This window comes from Strigops habroptila, chromosome 2, assembly GCF_004027225.2.
Source record: "Strigops habroptila isolate Jane chromosome 2, bStrHab1.2.pri, whole genome shotgun sequence".
NCBI lineage: Eukaryota > Metazoa > Chordata > Aves > Psittaciformes > Psittacidae > Strigops > Strigops habroptila.
In genome coordinates, this window is record NC_044278.2 from 21,883,412 (window position 1) to 21,900,772 (window position 17,361).

At 40.2% G+C, this 17,361-nt stretch overlaps 1 protein-coding gene across 2 annotated transcripts in view; it reads right to left on the reverse strand.

Annotated features, from left to right (window-relative positions):
- The window catches only part of NRIP1 (nuclear receptor interacting protein 1), an 80,680-nt gene that overhangs the window by 35,802 nt on the left and 27,517 nt on the right, over positions 1-17,361 (reverse strand). The window lies entirely within an intron of this gene.

Consider the following 17,361-nt stretch of genomic DNA (forward strand, 5'->3'; position numbering starts at 1 on the left):
CCTACTTAGCAGATTTTTATTGCCTGACATAGCTGGGTATTGTATTAGTTCTCAAAATAGACAAGGCATTATCTTAACTGTATCGCCCTTGAGCTAATGTAAGACTTTCTTTAAACATTCAACTTATATTTAACTTTTCTCTTTGGTTCTCTTTATTTAAACACTTCTCCCACATTCCAGCCAGCTGTATATATGTGGATACATGTGTTTTCATAAAGGTTCATACACGTTCATTTCACGTAGGAGTGAGAAGTGAAATACTGAAATTGAAAAGCAGGGATTTTTCCCCCCCCATCCTTAAGTTCTGCCCCGTCATGCAGCCTTCAGGGCATTTTCCTTACTGTACATGCAGATGTACATTTTACCAAAAGCACCAAGATGAACCCTGTAAGTTATTATCGGGGAGGGGAATACGGGGGGGGGGTGTGTGTGTGTTTAACAACACCGCTTTTGCATGTGTTCTGTATTGAGCAGAAAACAGTGTACAAATACCCCCCCCCAAATAACCCCGAAAATAACATTTGGCACTTTACCTAGAACAAATTAGCAAAATATTTTTGAAGTATCAGTGGCTTCAGGGAGACACCAGGAAAAAGCAGCGTTAATCAATACTGATGACTTTGTCCTTGACATATTGACCGTGTCACCGGGCTATTGTCATGTGATATCATGTCACTTCCCCACCTGGCTCATGACCTTGTCCTTTAAATGACCCAAAGCTTCCCTCAAGTAGCAGGAGGCCCCTCCCCGCTGTCTCAGCAAGGTCGAACGGGTCAGCGTGTCCTCATCTATAATCCACCACCATTTGTCAGCAGGGAGGCTGGAGGAGGCAGGCTTGCTACAAGGGGAGAATGCCCAATTAGGCAGCTGTTACACAAAGCATAGGCTGCAAAATTATCCCCTGTCAAAAGAAAGAGCAGCTGCGGGTGCCAATTACAGCAACCTTTCAACCCTTTAGGTACTGGAAACTACACAGAAGTAAATGAAGTACAATTAGTGATAACAAATCGATGAATTAGGACAGTAAATTAGAAATTACTAGCAGGTGAGCTTAGGTCTCTCATAATACTAAGGGCATGGCACACCCCAGGCAAGGGCACAACGTGCAGATTTCACAGAGCACATCAGTTCCATCCTATCCATCTTTCTTGTGTGGAGCCTGTTTTACTCCATCGTTTTCTTCTCACAAGCCCTGTCTGAGCCACATAGCACCAGGGAAAGGAAAATAATGCAACTCGAAGAGGAAAGAAGTTGTAGCACCTGATCTTCCCTCTTTATCCTGGCAAAGGCAGTTTCCTCCTTTCTCGGAAGGAGGTCCTCAGAGCCAGCACAAGCTCTCTCTAGTAAGCATACTCCATTTCAGTCCAACATTTGACATTTGCTGCACCTCATGTTCCAGCTGAACATGATTCACCCCAGAAAACACAAACAAAACAAGAACCAAAACAAGTGATAAACTCTCAGTACATTTTATGCCATTTACACTTGAAACACTTAAATCTGAGTTAAGTGCTAGACTTTTGCCTACAGGGGGAAGACTGACTTCACCACATTTCAGTTCCCTGATGCATCATGCAGTAGCATCTCTGAGCACACATACAGCCCTAAGTTTGCCAGCAAAGTTTCCATTCAATGCTTTTTTTGCCCTTTTTTCCCCTTGGTGAACAATTTCCAAATATTTTTTCACCCTCACTATTTTCTTAAGCAGCCAATCTGGAAAGTTACTGGGTGCTGGTACTCAAAGGCAGGTCCCACAGACCACAGTAAACCTGACTTCTCCTCTGGTGTGTCGGGTCAGCCCTTTGCATAGAGGTGAGTGATGGCTGTGGGCCCCTTGGGCTCTGCCCTCCCCAGGGTATCCAGACAAGGGTGGTCAGCTTACTAGCCCCCAGGTATTTACAGAACAAGAAGTCTAGAAAACAGCATAAGAAAAAAATGGAATAGGATAAGGGTAAGAAGATGGATCATTAACATACAACCACCTCAAACCATGGTTAAAACAGCTGAACCAATGCCTTTATATTTAGGTGCTTTGAGTCAAAAAAACAAACAAGTGTGAGGAACAAAATTCAGATTCCAAGATGCCACCTCCTCTCTCCAGCCAGCTCACAGTCATTTCAAAGTGAAGGAAGCTGCCATTTATCTTGTCAATTCTCTCCTTTCATTCCCCATTCCCTGATCTCAAACCAACCTTCTTTATATTCTTATGCCTTGCAACCACGTTGAGTGCTGAGGACAGCAGTCCAGATTTCTCCCAGCAGCACTTCTGAAATAATACCTGTATGCTCACACTGTAACTCGTAAGTGTATTCACACACATTTATGCTTATGCTAATACATTCACCAAAATATGAAATGTGGTAGAAATTAAGTCGCTGATCTCCAAGATGCAATTTCCTATAGTTTGCTCTTGCTCTCTAGCCAGCGTGGAATATTTCAGTGTTTAAAAAAAACCAAACCAACCAATCAACCAAACCCCAAAAAACACACAAACCAAAACCCCTAAACTTGCTTTCATAACTCTGATAAGAGAAAGCATAATACAACCCTAACTATAAATAGCAGTGAAAATGTTCATTTAGCAGCAGTAGCAATAATGCTTACCAAGTCTGACATTTTCTTTTGAGTAGCATACGGAAACCGTAGAGTACTGAAAGAGTTAATGTGTTTAGAATTCAGTTTCCATCATACTTGGGTGACTATCTCTTTAAATAATTTAAATCCTCTCCATCAACTACAAAGCTGTTTTGAAGCCATTTAGCTTTGTTCTTTACATGTGTTCTAATTAAGAAATGACCTTGTCATCACACACACCAGAAATCCTGGATTATTTCCTGCAGCAAAAAATCTACCAACCCAAAAAAAAAAAAAAAAAAAAAAGAAAGGAAAAAAAAAATACACACTTCTTCCTTTAGTGAGGAACTGAGGAAGTTGTTGGTTGGCTGAATGCTGAAGCAGTTTCACCGCATAATTTTTTTTGTGTGTGTGTGTGTGTGTGTGTTGCTGAATGTCACAGGGCGGGTTGGTGTGACCTTGAGCTGCATCAGCAGCACAGCAAGGGTCGAGATGCCTGCAGGCGCCCTTGTACTGGATTTGCAAGACAAAAACCTTCAAACTGGCTGAAGGACATCTTAAATCTCTTCAAAGGTTTTCCGAACTAATCTGGGCTGCTCTTAGCCGGATCTGTGCCAGTGTGAGAGGCAAAATTAAAAACAAGGTCTTTGACAGGATGTTGTCTCCTCTTAACCCTTCTCATGCAGGAGGCAGAGCATCACCAGAACGCTGAAGGGATATTTTCATAAGCCAGAGAGAGGAGCTCAGCTCAGCCAGCAGAATTCTTTCATAACGGAATTATGTAAGCAACCATTTACTGGGAATGGTGCTGTTATTAATACTGAACACCCAGCCAGCTCTTCACACAGCTATCCCCATCCCTCTCCCCCCTGCTCCAGCTTAAACTGTGATGTTCCGGAGCGGTGCTGGGCTCTGTGTCTGAGCACTGCAGCGACAGACCCTGGCTCTCTGCAGGCTCCCTCCTCCTCCTCAGGCTGCAAGCAGGAGAGAGGGGAGTTCAGCACGGCACAGTCCCAGCCCCGCCATAAAATAAATGTACTGTAGGTGAAGATGATTTCTCTGAGTGAAAGCGGCAGCACCTACCGCAATCTGTTGCATGTTAAGGCAAGGCAGGTAAGAGAAGGAGGAGGGTCAGGAACATACAGAGGGTTGCTTTGGCAGGCATCAGATGTGTTTTATGAGAAGAAATTAAAAAGGTGTCCACTCCCCATCTTAACCTGTGATTTCCTCCTTGGTCATCGTAAGCCAAGAAGGCAGCAGAGGAAAGGATATTAATATGCGACAGGCCTACCAAGAGTTTGAGAGCATGACTGTACGCACTGGGGAGACAAAAATAAATAAATTAATCACCCAGGCTGCCTGCTTTTGGCTGCTCATCATCTGACAAGTGACACAGAGGCTTTCTAAAAACTTGAGCCAGCACGCGAAGATAAACTCTAGGAAAGGCCCTAGGAACACATGGTTACTCTATGAAACCACAAGTTTACCCAGTGGATTTGGCAACTATCAGCACATTGAAGGGATGGACGCTGTCTTCAGAAACATATTTGCACACAGAACCTGCAACTTCAGTCAGTTTGCCAAGTAGGAGTACACCCAGTACACACAAGCTTCTGTACACCCAGAAAGTAACATGGATTCCCCAATATGAAAGTGAAGGAAAAACCATCACCACCTTCTCCCCATTCGTTTTAGCAGTAGTGTTATTGGTCAGATGAAACTATCAAGTTTCTACAGGAAAAAAAATAAATACAAATAGGTCAAAATAACCTCAGCTTAAGAGGAGCCAGCATTGCACTTCAGAACTGCCTTTTATTATTTCTAGGATATCCGCCAGGCAAGTCCTTGAGGAGAAGAGGAAGGAGCCGCCACTCGTACCAGCAGAGGGTGTTGTGATTCTTCTCCGGCTGAGCACTGAGGGCTTCACTTAGCCTGGTTTTCTACCGTCATTTTTTAAAGTACTATAGTCTATTAGGCAGGAACAAAACACATTTAAGTTTACTGAAGGGGGACACAGCTTTGGCAGTTATGTCACAACTGCTATAACACTACCCTCCAACTACCACTAAAATAGACTCACACTCTCACTCCTAAGAACCACAGCTCTTCTCACAAAATACCCTCTCCTTGTTAGGAGGCTGTAACAATTTTTAGTTTCCAGTAATACCAGTGACGGTGCCTTCTGTGCCAGCACAGGAGGAACTCGCACTGTAGAGATGCTTTTCCACAGACTTGCCAAGGTTTCCAACGTATTTGTTACGCTTGGACAGAGGGCCACAGCATTCCCGCAGCACCTGGGTGTCAGAACAACCCCTATGATTACTGAGAGCAGCCTCCAGGCTGGTTCTGCCCTAGGGATCTGGTCTGCCTCTGCTCTGCAGCCTTAGGGAAGCAGGAGGCTAGAGGTGGCACACAACCTTGTGTGCTTTCAGCACCACCTCACGGCCTCTGGCAAATGGACATTGAGAAGGTCCATATACGTGGGTTCACTGATGTTTCTGCACAAATCTGTCCTTTTTGCAGCCTTTGACTGACAGAACGCCACAGAGGCTGTCAACTGTGGTTTAAAATAAAAAGAGTTTGGTCCCTTAGCCTATTATACAATTATTGTAGTACTGAGTCCTACACTGTGTTTCCTAGAAAACCTTCCAGTTTACCCCAGGGTTACCAGGAAAAAGGATTAGGAGAGAGCTGTTTAAGTAGTTCACATGTTACTTGTTAGCCTGGCAGAAAATACTAAGAAGTATTTTCACGGTACACACAGCTGACTACGCAACTTCCATGGTTTTTTAAGTTTCTCCAACATGTAACAAGGCAAAAATACATTATGGGTTTTCCAAACATCCAGCACTGTGAAAACCCCCAAAACAAAAACAAAGAACTCCTATTGAGTGTTCCAGCTGAGCAGGGTGATTCAAAGGCACAACAAAAGCTTTCAAGCCAGGCAGTCATCGCTGCCAAGCATGGGACACATTGTGTGGCCCTGCCAAAAGTATAAGCCAAAAGCCAAAAATACAAATTAGCAGCTTTCTTCCCGGGCCACAAGAGTCCAGCAAAAACTTTCCAAACCAGGCTGTCCTAAGAACAAGAGAAAGAAGCAGCAAGTGTGGTTACACGGCACCTAGCCATGACTCAAAACCTACAGCAGCAAGCTGCGCACTCGCAGACCCAAAACACAGCCATCATGACAACATAACAGCTGTGAAGTCATTAATTTCAAACCATCTGATAAAAACGGTCTTTGTGGCCACAACTTCTCATGGCCAGCAAGTGCAGGTTGTTCTCTCCCTGCTTTGCTCCCTCCATGGGTGTGCTCACACAAGCACATGCAAGCCCTACAATGGACGGCACGAGCATTTTACAACCCATCCAAGTACAGGTTGTCCACACAACCTTAATTCTGCCATTCTCTAACTGCTTATTCTGACTACACACTGTTCATGTTCTTCAAGCATAAGGCAGTTATTTCATACACAGCATCAAAAAAATAATTTAAAATTAAATTAAATTTTATTAAAAATAAGAGGGATAAAGATGTCAGAATTTAATATCATGTATTCTTTCCCCCCCTGCACCCCATTATTAAATAAAACCATACCTGCTAAAGCAAAGATGCTGTTGACAAAAGCATTCTCTTGGGAGCAAACACGGATACTCCCATAGGTACTGCTATTAACAACAGTTGAAAAACTGTCCTGTGACCATGTCACCCAGCACTGCTTCCCTAACTTCCAGGCAGGATCCAAAGCAGCCCTTGGTCTAGCACCACATGTGAGACTTCTAGAGACAGGAGTTATAATTTACAATTCTCATTACTGCATATTCTGTTACACTGTTTATGAGCTAGCTGTAGTGTAAAGCAATGACAATTTAAGTACAAATTAGCTATGGGTGGCTACTGATTTTAAGTAACCAGACTAAACAGAAAATTTGATAATATAGTAAAAATAAGGGTTTTCATAAAAAAGGAAGCATCACCAGATACAAATTAAGTACTGCAATAATAGCTAAAACATAGCACAGATAAATCTTAGAATGCTTTTCTTTATAAAGAAAAACAGACCTGAAAAATGAAAATTAATACTATTATGAAGTGTTAGGTTCATCAACTTAATCATTTGTATGGATTCTACACATCTAAACAAAAGTCATGGAAATTAGATGTAAGGAAGCAAAGGCAGAGAAGCCTTATCATTAGCATATCAGTTTCAAGTACACTTTATATACCTAGTATTCTTACATGGTGTGTAATATACTACTTATATTAGAATATAATAAGTTAATATTATAACTACTGCTTAAGAGTAACAGTTAACAGCAAAAAGCACTGAATAACATAGATTAAATTGATTAAATACAGTGATTATTTCCATATCCACAAGCGGGGGGGATCTTAATAGATTATCAGTGTTTATATGGTTAAAAGGAAATAACCTTATTCTACTGAGATCTCAATTAATACCCAGACATCATCCACACCTTGCTAGTGAAACCAGACGTTTAATTTAGGTCTCCCAGCAACTCTCAATTTCAGCAACAAACCTCTGTAGGTGTTTTGCCAAAAGCAGTAGCTTCCAAACCTGGTGATACCTCTCCACAAGGTGCATCTAAAAAAAGCAAGGCTGACTACTTGCACAGATAGCACTACTTATTTGGGTGGTGGTGGTGGTGGTCTTTTCCTGCTTCAAACATCTCAGATACCCATTTAAGGACATTACCAACACTTGACATTACATGCATTCATGCATATGGTTTATTCTAGTGTTTAACTTGTGTCCTGATCAGGAATTACATGAGCATTCACAGAAGAATAAGGACTGCATCCACATTTAAGATTAAGTGTGTTTTGCTGAATCAGGGCCCTGAACCCTAATGCAGGTTTTTCTCATTGCTGTGCCAGTTTATTTTATTCAGTACAAAGCCACCAACAACCTTTGAGTTCTTCTGCTCAAGGTCATTTTTAACATTCACAAGCACAGCTTTTTGGCTGTCTGCAGAGCAGAGGATTTTTTTAAAGTGCATTTCAGAGCAAAGCGATGTCTGGAAACATCTTGAAGTGGTGAAAAACATGCTTTAAAGTTGCCTTAATCAGTAGTCTGTTAATAATTCTACTTTGCTACCTATATTACCGTAGGCTTTAATTTAGCCTTCAATCTCTGCAGCCACCCATATCTGGAAGGTACAAACATGATGTAAAAATCAGTTTCAGCTCCTGCAATCTTGCGAGTCTAAGCTACACCTCCCACTCTTTGCCTTTGAAGGCATCCAGCACAGAATCAGGTCCTTGAGCTCCTGCTGCTGCTCTGCCAGACACAACCTTTTCTACATTTGCACTTAAAAGGGGGGTGGGAAGCTAGCTACATTCAAGAATAGTTTGCAATATAAAAAAAAAAATCCACAAGTTTGTTTATATTATGTTTTATAAAGTTGAAGATTCCCTGTTCCCCAGTCCTCCTCTTTCATAACCACATAACCTCCTTAGGCTTCTGTATCACTTATTCCTTCCTATAGTTAAGGAAGTCAAACTGAGGAGAGAAAAGTAAGTACTTATTTTACACTTCTGATTGTGCTGTATTAACTATTATTAATATTTTTTCAGCACCTGATTGCTGAAGAAATATCACAAGCCTGGGGGGGAGGAGAGAGCATTTTTTTAAACAAATACTTCGGTCTGTATCATCACTGAAACACTACATTGCCAAAGACAATAGAAGAGTATTTAATGAAAAGTACTTGAAGATGAATATTGGCAATCTCAAATATCATTACAAAGCAAGAAGTGGCATACTAATTACAGAAAACAGTTATGAGAAGTCAAAAACGAGAAGTGTCTGGTAGGCAACCATCTTTTGTATACTTGCAATTTATCTCCACATTGTGCAACTATGTTAGATATGAATACTTTATCCTGGTACTGCAGGTCATTTTGAGAGGAGAGTAAGAAACTGACAACCAGGTGAGCCCAACAGAAGAATGAATTACACTTGTGCAGTTCCAGCAATGATCACACTGTAATACTCTTGCAACATGTCCAAAAAAACAGCTGAAGCCAAAAGCAGTCAGCAATGATTCCTAGTTATCGAGTGCATTTGGTACTCAGTTGCCAACTGAATTTCCTTCTCCCAAACATGCTTAATTTTATCTTCAACAATACTGACTCCTAGGCCATACAGTGACTCAACTCTCTCCTGTTCTCCAGCTAGCAAGAGTGTCAGAAACCCACCTCTCACATTCATTCTCTATTTTGTTATTTCACTTTACAACATTCTTAATTTAGGATTGCAGGTGCTTTGCCTTGTACTCAAGCCAGGGATTCCCACTTTACTGCATACATCTAGATTTGCAACATATTAGGCACCTTTTTCTTTTTTTTCTTTAATCTTAGAAATTAAACGTTTATGAATCTCTAACACTTTTGTAAGTTTTAAACCTCTTGACTACTTCCTACCATATAACTCAAGTGGTATCAAATCTCACGTGAAAGTCCACAGAAAATTTAGGAGAAGCAAGCGAGATTTATCCTGTCCCTAGTCAAAGGCAGTAATGTAAACTTAGGTATGGACTAAGTCATCAGAACCAGCAATGTTTTTTAATAGAAAACAATAAAAAAATAATAAAAAGGAAAAGGAAAGAAAGCTCTTAGGCAATTATGCTGAACTATTCTCTTTCCTTTCTGAAAAACACTAGGTAGACCCTTTTATAAACAAAACCTCTTATTTCTCATGTATAAATACAAATGCTCAGACCAAACACATTGTCTCTATAAAATGAACATACAACAGCTCCACACTCCTAACAATTTTTTGAACAATAGAAGATCTTGCCAAACTATTGGCTTAGGAAAATACAGAGCATGCTAAAATTGTTCTGCTTTTTCAGAAGACATATTTAGTTTTTATTTAGTGCACATTACAAAACATAATTCCAGTTTCTCAAAGTGTAAATGGTCCATTCAAGTTTGTCTAATTCTTGATATTTTGCCAGTTATAAAACTTTCCCCACCACCACCCCCAGGCTAACTGATTCAAATAATCAAAAATAGGAAGATTTCATGAATTTTCTTAAATGCACCTAAGATTTTCAAAGCATTTACAAGACCTTTGTCAACTTTCACTTATTTTCATTTATGGATGACTAACAGTATGTTTGCGTGCCAAACAGATGTAAAATGCATTCTTCAAGAGGCATGAACCTACACAAAACCATGGATTTGCTGAATTAAAATACTGTGAGAACAATTATTTTCCACAAACAAGAACAAAAAGCAAAGAGGGCTGAAACACCTCTGAAGACAGGCTGAGAGAGTTGAGGGGTTGTTCAGCCTGGGGAAGAGAAGGCTCCAGGGAGACCTTAGAGCAGCTTCCAGTGCCCAAAGGGGGCCTACAAAAAAGCTGGAGAAAGACTTTTTCAAGAGCATGCAGTGATAGGACAAGGGGGAATGGCTTTAAACTGAAAGAAGGTAGATTTAGATTAGATGCAAGAAAGAAATTCTCTGCTGTGAGGGTGCTGAGGCACTGGAACAGGTTGCCCAGAGAAGTTGTGGCTGCCCCATCCCTGGAAGTGTTCAAGGCCAGGTTGGATGAGGCTTGGAGCAACCTTGTCTAGTAGAAGGCATCCCTGCCCATGGCAGGGGGTTGGAACTAGATGATCTTTAAGGTCCCTTCCAACCCAAACCATTCTATGATGCTTTATAAAATAGCATATACATGAATATTAGATATCCTTCTACAGGTTATTTCATCTTTCAGTCATTATTAAGGAGAAAAGAGAAACAAAAACCTAAACCTTTCCTCTTGCAGTGTTTTTCATGGTAGTATTAACAAGCATCAAACAAAGCATGACCAATCAAAGTACTGACCATTGAAAAAATAAAAGGACCCAATTTATTTGCTCACAAGAGCAAAATTAACATTATAGTAACCCCCCCAAAGCACAGGACAACCAACAAATCAAACAACTATACACAGAGTTCACCTACACAGATGTCCCTGCGTCGTGGATCCCAACATTATCCAAAGGATCTCCCATGCTCATGAAGCAGCCTTCTCTTCTGATCAGTCGCATTCACATTGCATTGTCGCATTGGAACATAAAAAACAGATGAGAAATGTCTGTGGGAAGAACCTCATGGAAAATTTCCTTCCCTTAATTCTCTTATGTATGAGGCTTTCCACAGCAACAGCAATTTGGCTTTGGAATATTCATGCTCACTACCACCTGACATCAAGGTTCATTTCTCTGCAAAAGAGTCTCCAAAGGATAATAAAGTAAAAGCCTGAACACTTGCAAGAAGCATGTAATAATGCAGAGAAGCAGTAAAGATTACTCCTGCCCTAAGCAAAGGGAGTAAATAGATAATCATGGAAAAGAAACTAAGATCTTCCAAAAGCTTTCTACTTAGGAACAGAAAAAGAAACTGGACTTTAAACATAACAACCATCAACATGTAATGTACATGTCTTTGAAGGTGAGCTGGGTCAGAAACACATACAAAGCCTCTTCTCCCCTCACCCCTGGTTTGTTGGTTTGGGGTTTTTTTTAAATCTTTTCTCTTTCTTCTAATCCAAACCAGAATGCCCAAGCTGCTGCTTGCTGGCCAGAACCAATCCACTGTAACCATTTATCTGACCAGATGTCCACTCCTTGCTGTCCTCCCTAATGGCTAATTAGATATAAGAAGGAAACAGGCAAAGCCTAGGGAAATTACTCTCACATCTGATTTCCCACCGCTGTGTTTCATGAGAACCTGCAGCCTCCACTCAAGAAACTGGGCAGAAATTATCATGCAGTAGTGATGGTGCTCATGTGACTGTCATATATGTCTATTAATGTATGTGAACTTTGTCCTGCATCTATTAGCATGACCAGTCCCATGTCAGCATGACTGTATATTACCCACACATTTGTTACATATGTGCTGCATCCTAATACAGTTCTTCACATGGCTACTGATGCTGTCATCTGTGGTCCAGACCCTCCAGAACAAATGTTGCTCCCTGGAAAGATTGGGCACTAGTTCTCCAAATCAACAGGTTTCATATCAACCCAGGCAACAAATGCTTTAAACTGGGGTGAGTTTCTTCCTTTCCAAACAGGTACAGTTCACCGAGGAAGGCTCTCCGTGCTCACCAAGTAACATTTAACTGTAAGTTGAGAGTGACTGCTAGCTGCTGCCACAACTTGATCAGGGCATGCATACTAATGCTCTTGGACTGCTGCCGTATTTTCCATATATGTTTTATTATAGCTTATCTTCTTAATGTGGAAGACATTTATCTTTGATTCTTTCAAAATGAGAAAGAAAAAAACCCCACTGATATTGTACAACTGGTTTTAGCAGAGTTCAGACTATTTTAAACTGGGTCACCACAAGCTCTTCAAGCAGATGTTTCTTTGTCAGAGACGAGTAACAGCACCGAGTTAACTTTTGCTTTAACAAACTTTTCTGGAATTTAAGGGCTAGAATTTCTAGTTAACAATCAGATAATCTTCTAGCCACAGTTTCTCAATTTATCAGCAAGTTTCAAAATTAGAAGTATAGAAAAAGAATTTTGCCTATGGAATTGTCCTCTCTATTTTACTGAGCCTTACAATAAGCATAGGGATTGGCAAGTACAAAGACAACAGTGACTGAACCTGAGTAGGAGAAATCTAACCAGCTTAAACGCTAGTTAATCATGAGGTGGGGACAACAGACAGATAATGGAACAAGCACAGAACTTGTAAAACTGAGTCCACAAATTCAAGAGCAGATTAATGACTATGACTGTCAAGGGAAAAAGAAAAAATAAAAATAATCTTACAGACACCAACCAACCATCATCAGAAATATGAAGATCTTCCCATTCCTTAGATAGTGAAATCAAGGAACGCAAATGAGAAGGAGCATAATTTCAGGAACACTGAAGGCTTATTGATACATGCTTTTGGAACAAAGCAAGTGGATTGTATTCCGTTATTTAAAAAATAAAACAACCCCTTCCAAACACGTTTTTTTGAAGATGATCTTTATCGATGTCCTGCAAGAACATAATTTGTTCTAGAAACCTAAGTATCTATGTTATGGAAAAACAAAATGAAACAATCCCAACCAAAACATGTACTTATATTAACTTGACCAATTGCTCACAAAAATTTACCAACCTGCATAAGAAACAGGATTTACTAGTCTTTCATAATGGTAAAGGACACGAGAAAATTCTTTAATCCACCCACCAAGAAAACAACTTTCCACTTCTCAGTTGTTTGAAACAGGAAACAAATCTAATAAAGTACTCTAAATGGAAGCAGCTTCTAAAGTAATATTTTCTTACAGCTACTAAAGTGATATACAAATGTTACACAATGTCATTCACCAACACAGAAACCCTAGTTATGCATTACACACATTACGTACACTGCACTACCAACACCCACAACAAAAAAGCAGCAGGAAAAGGCCAAAACTTCTCTGACTAGTTTTCTTCTCTACTTAGAGAGTTGAGCTCCTTCATCAGAGTAGTCAGCGTTTACAGTTTCTAAGTAGTAGTCTGTATGGGTTCACTAAAAGTACAGTACAAACCTGTACATGATTTGAACTTTGGTTGCTGGATCTATCACTATATAATAGAAGTGAGTGAACCCTTTTCCTCTATCAGCTGCACATGGCATTTACACTCTCCTACCTTCTTCTCTGTTCTTGCTCTCCCCTGAATTTGTGGCCAAAATCACACACAGAACAAAATGCAGAATCATAGAATGGTTTGGGTTGGAAGGGACCTTAAAGATCATCTAGTTCCAACCCACATGCTCTTTGCTTACAACCTGCTGAACTTGATAACGTCCCCGTCAAAGACTTTTTCCCATTTAGTCAGATGTAACACATCACAACTCTAGTTCTGTGGATGTAAACAAAAACATTGAGTAGGCAGTCTTCTACTGCACACACTCAAAATACAACTCATGTCAGAAAAAAAGTTCTTGGCAGTGCATAGCTTGATGTATGTACAATGGCTTTATATGGAGCAAGATGCAGAAGTTTTGTAGTTATTTCTGACAGGGATGCTCTTTGGCCAGAACACTCCTGTTCTGTTGTGTAATGTCTATGGCACAGCCAGGGAGCGTAAGAGGCTGTTCCCCTGAGAAGGGAAGAAGTTGTTCCCTGGAGAGGGAAGCTATGCTGGGCAATGAAGCTGCTTCCCATGGAGGCTGGCATGTGAGACTCAAGACCTACTGGGCCACCCCTCCAAAGAAGTCACCAGCAGAGCTGAGCACCTGGGTTACTCTCTTCTCTTGTGACAGCTAAAGAGAAAAGCAGAAACCAAACTGCAGTTACAGTTTTCCACGAAGCTCTACCTCACATAAGAAAACTTTTGCAGTGGCCATACGAAGAAACTAGGATTTTGTCACGCAAAACTTTGCTTTTCATCAATTTCTGGAAAAACTTACTCTTGGAGAAGATAAGAGAGAAAGTATATTTTAAATAATCCACACTAAAAAAAATAAAATAAAAAATCTGAAGGATACAGCTGTTGCAGGCAAACAAAAGAAAAAATTGTTGGTTCTTGCTTCTTATCTAATAGAAGGATGCAGATGTCAACAAAAGACAGAAAAAACAGGTGATACATGTCTGCATTACAAATGCCTGAGGTCATTGAAAGGATCCAGGTTGATTATTTATCAGGAAAAAAGATATTCTGAGATTAATCAGAGGTTTTCAAAGTTACACAAACCAGCTGATTGAAAATACAAGTAAATACACAGGGGTCCTGCAGAAGTAATTAATGCTAGGGGTGGTGGAATAAACTACTACAAGTGGTGGCTGAAGCAGAAAGTTTAAATGAATTCAGGAAAGACCAAAATTACTTTCCAAATTGACAGTGGAACAGCAGCATCAAAACTAGTCACTTGGCTTTTTGCTCCTACTATCAGGTAAGTCTTAATATTGCATGCCATCATTTTAGTGCATCTTTTAGGTCTTAAATATCGTACAGCATTTGCTTCTATTAAAAAAAATAGATTGCACAGCTATTTTATTTACATGCTACAATGATACATCTCAAAAAGGAAAAACTGACACGATACCAAATGTGCAGCACTCATGCATGGATTGGACCAGCGTTCCCCAAAATCACATTTTAGGTGGATTCAGGACACCCCAAGCCTCAGGTACAACTGAAAGGCATCCTGAAAAGGATGCTCCCTGGTACTACAGCTGCCCCAAGCTGAAACACATATATCCAGCCAGGTCTGACGCGCTTCCCTCCGCATCTTCCTTCCCTCTGTTACACGAGGGGAATCAATTAAGCAGCTCAAGATTGTGAGACTATTTCAGTTTTAATCTGTGCCTGCAAGACAACGTGAATATAGACTTCTGGGGCTGTGCTGATCTCAGGCACTGTGAGAAGTTTGTCCTAAGCTCTGAAATCATTTGATGCAGCTCCTATCGTTTTCAAGGCCTAACTCAAAAGTAGACCTGTTTGAATAGTCTTTGAAAGAGATGCGGAGGATATACAGAAAAATTGATTTAAAAGAAAAGGCAAATATTCAGGAAAAAAAAAAACCAACAACAAACCAAACCCAAAACCAAAACACAAACAAATCAACAACATAACAGACAAAAACCACAGAGAAAGCACATCATCACAAAGAAAGAAAATAAGCAATAACAAAATGAAAAGCAAGGAGATTAAGAACTAAAAAAATAAATCAGATATAATCCAAATACTTTTAGTTAGCCATGTTGCAGCACAACTGTTACGTTATTTCCTACATTTCAACCAGCGCGCACACATACCCGAATCTTAAACCACACCACTATGGTTTTGCTACTCAGCTCTAGTTTACATCTTTGTCTTTCCCAGGATTGAGAAACTTTATTAGGATTTGGCATACAGCATGGCTCATCACCCTGTGCACTTTTTGGATTAACAGAGACCTTCCCTCAGACCTCTCCAACCTCCTCAGTAGCATCTTCTTCAAACACTTCCAAGTCAGCGCCTGGGTCGCTCAAAGCCCCAGTACAAGAACAGTTCTTCAGTGGCTGAAGGTCAGAACACATACTTGAGGATGAGGACAGACATGGGAGGGTGTAGCAGGAAAGGCGGGGGGGGGGGGTGGAGGGAATTAAAGGAAGAATAAGAGGGGAATTAAAAGTGGTGTTACCAAATCTGGGGTGTCAATTAGAAAAAGAGAAACACTGCTTTAAAACATAACTTTAGGCTTTAAAATAATTAGGTGAAGCATCAGCCCTGCTAGTCAATTAGCTAGCTTTACTGGGTATGAATCTGGTTGCTAGTATTACTTGAGCTTTCTCCGCCCCCACCCTCCCCTCAATCACAGTTTCATTGTAAAAGAACTTAATTATTATTTTCATTGCCAGGTGCATACATTATAAAATGAGCCCGCACAGAGACAATGAGCACTTTAAGAAAATAGATGTAATAATGAGAATGATCTGTTTCTGGTTTTTTTGCAATAAAGACACTCTCAACAAGGTTACCTTTTAAAACGTACTTTAATAAAATAATTCGTAGTAGTCACAGCACTGATGCCCCACCTTTTCTTAAAAAAAGGATTAGTACCGTGCCTTGAATTTTAATACAACTTAAAATCAAAACTGGTTTTTTTATTAGACTTCCCTATCAAAAGTTTCCTGAAAAATTTAATTTGAACACATTTCACAATAACAGAATATTAAAGCTGGTCTGGTTGGTTGTGGGGTTTGTTTTTTGTTTGTTTGGTTGGTTGGTTTTTTTTGGTGGGGGGGTGTTTTTTGGGTTTTTTTGGGGGGGTTGGGGGGGTTTGTTTTTTTGGTTTTTTTTTGTTTGTTTGTTTTTTTTGGGTTTTTTTTTTGTTTGCTTGGTTTTTTTTTGTTTTTTTTTTTTTTAAAGAATCTGTTCCAGAGACATCAATTATACCATGTACCCAGAGAAAGAACACTGCAGCCACCATATAATGTGCTGGTATTCCAAATAAACCACAGGAAAAGTTGAGAAACAAATTTACATGGAATTTGCAAAAAGATGCATATATTTATTTATTTAGGAGTTCTACAGCATAACAAAATTCTCAAATCCCCACAGTAATAAAAGCAGATTTGCATGGATATGATTAAAACAAGTGAAACAATGTTACATCTGCATATTACAGATTAAAATTACAAAAGATTAAAATTACTAAGTAATGACAAAACATGAGTTCTTGTGTTTTATGTGGCCCTATTCAACAACACAGCACAACAGTTTAATTTCACCCAGGAACCAGCTTCAACAAATCATTTACTTTCCATGGCCCACCAAACACGTGCTAGGTGATTTAAAGGTAAGCACCAAGCCGGTCACCAGAATGTACACTCTGTTCTCCAGTAATAGTGTCCCTGTAGAGCAAACTGCCTGACCGCTTGTCACATCTACACACGCTCACCTGTAAATCAATCACTGCTAGATGGGGGCAATTCAATGGGCTACTACTTCCAGCTCTTTGAACATGCTTGCTGCTCCAGAGCTGGATGGACTATACATGTGCTCACATCTTGCCAGTGGATGCTGCAGAACTCAGCCTCATAGCTCAACCGACGACTGGTGCCCATTTACACTGACACAAAAGAACCATGGAGTCACAATGGGTTTGCTTCTGCTGCTGTTAAGAGATGGCATAGAGGTGATGCCCTTCAATGCTTCAGCATGAATTATTAGCCCTACCTGGGCAGATCTCTGGATGCCCTGGAATGCCAACTTCCATTTTGAAAAGGCGTCGAGTCTTTACTCAACTAGGATGGAGGACATCTGACGCTTAACCACAAGCCAT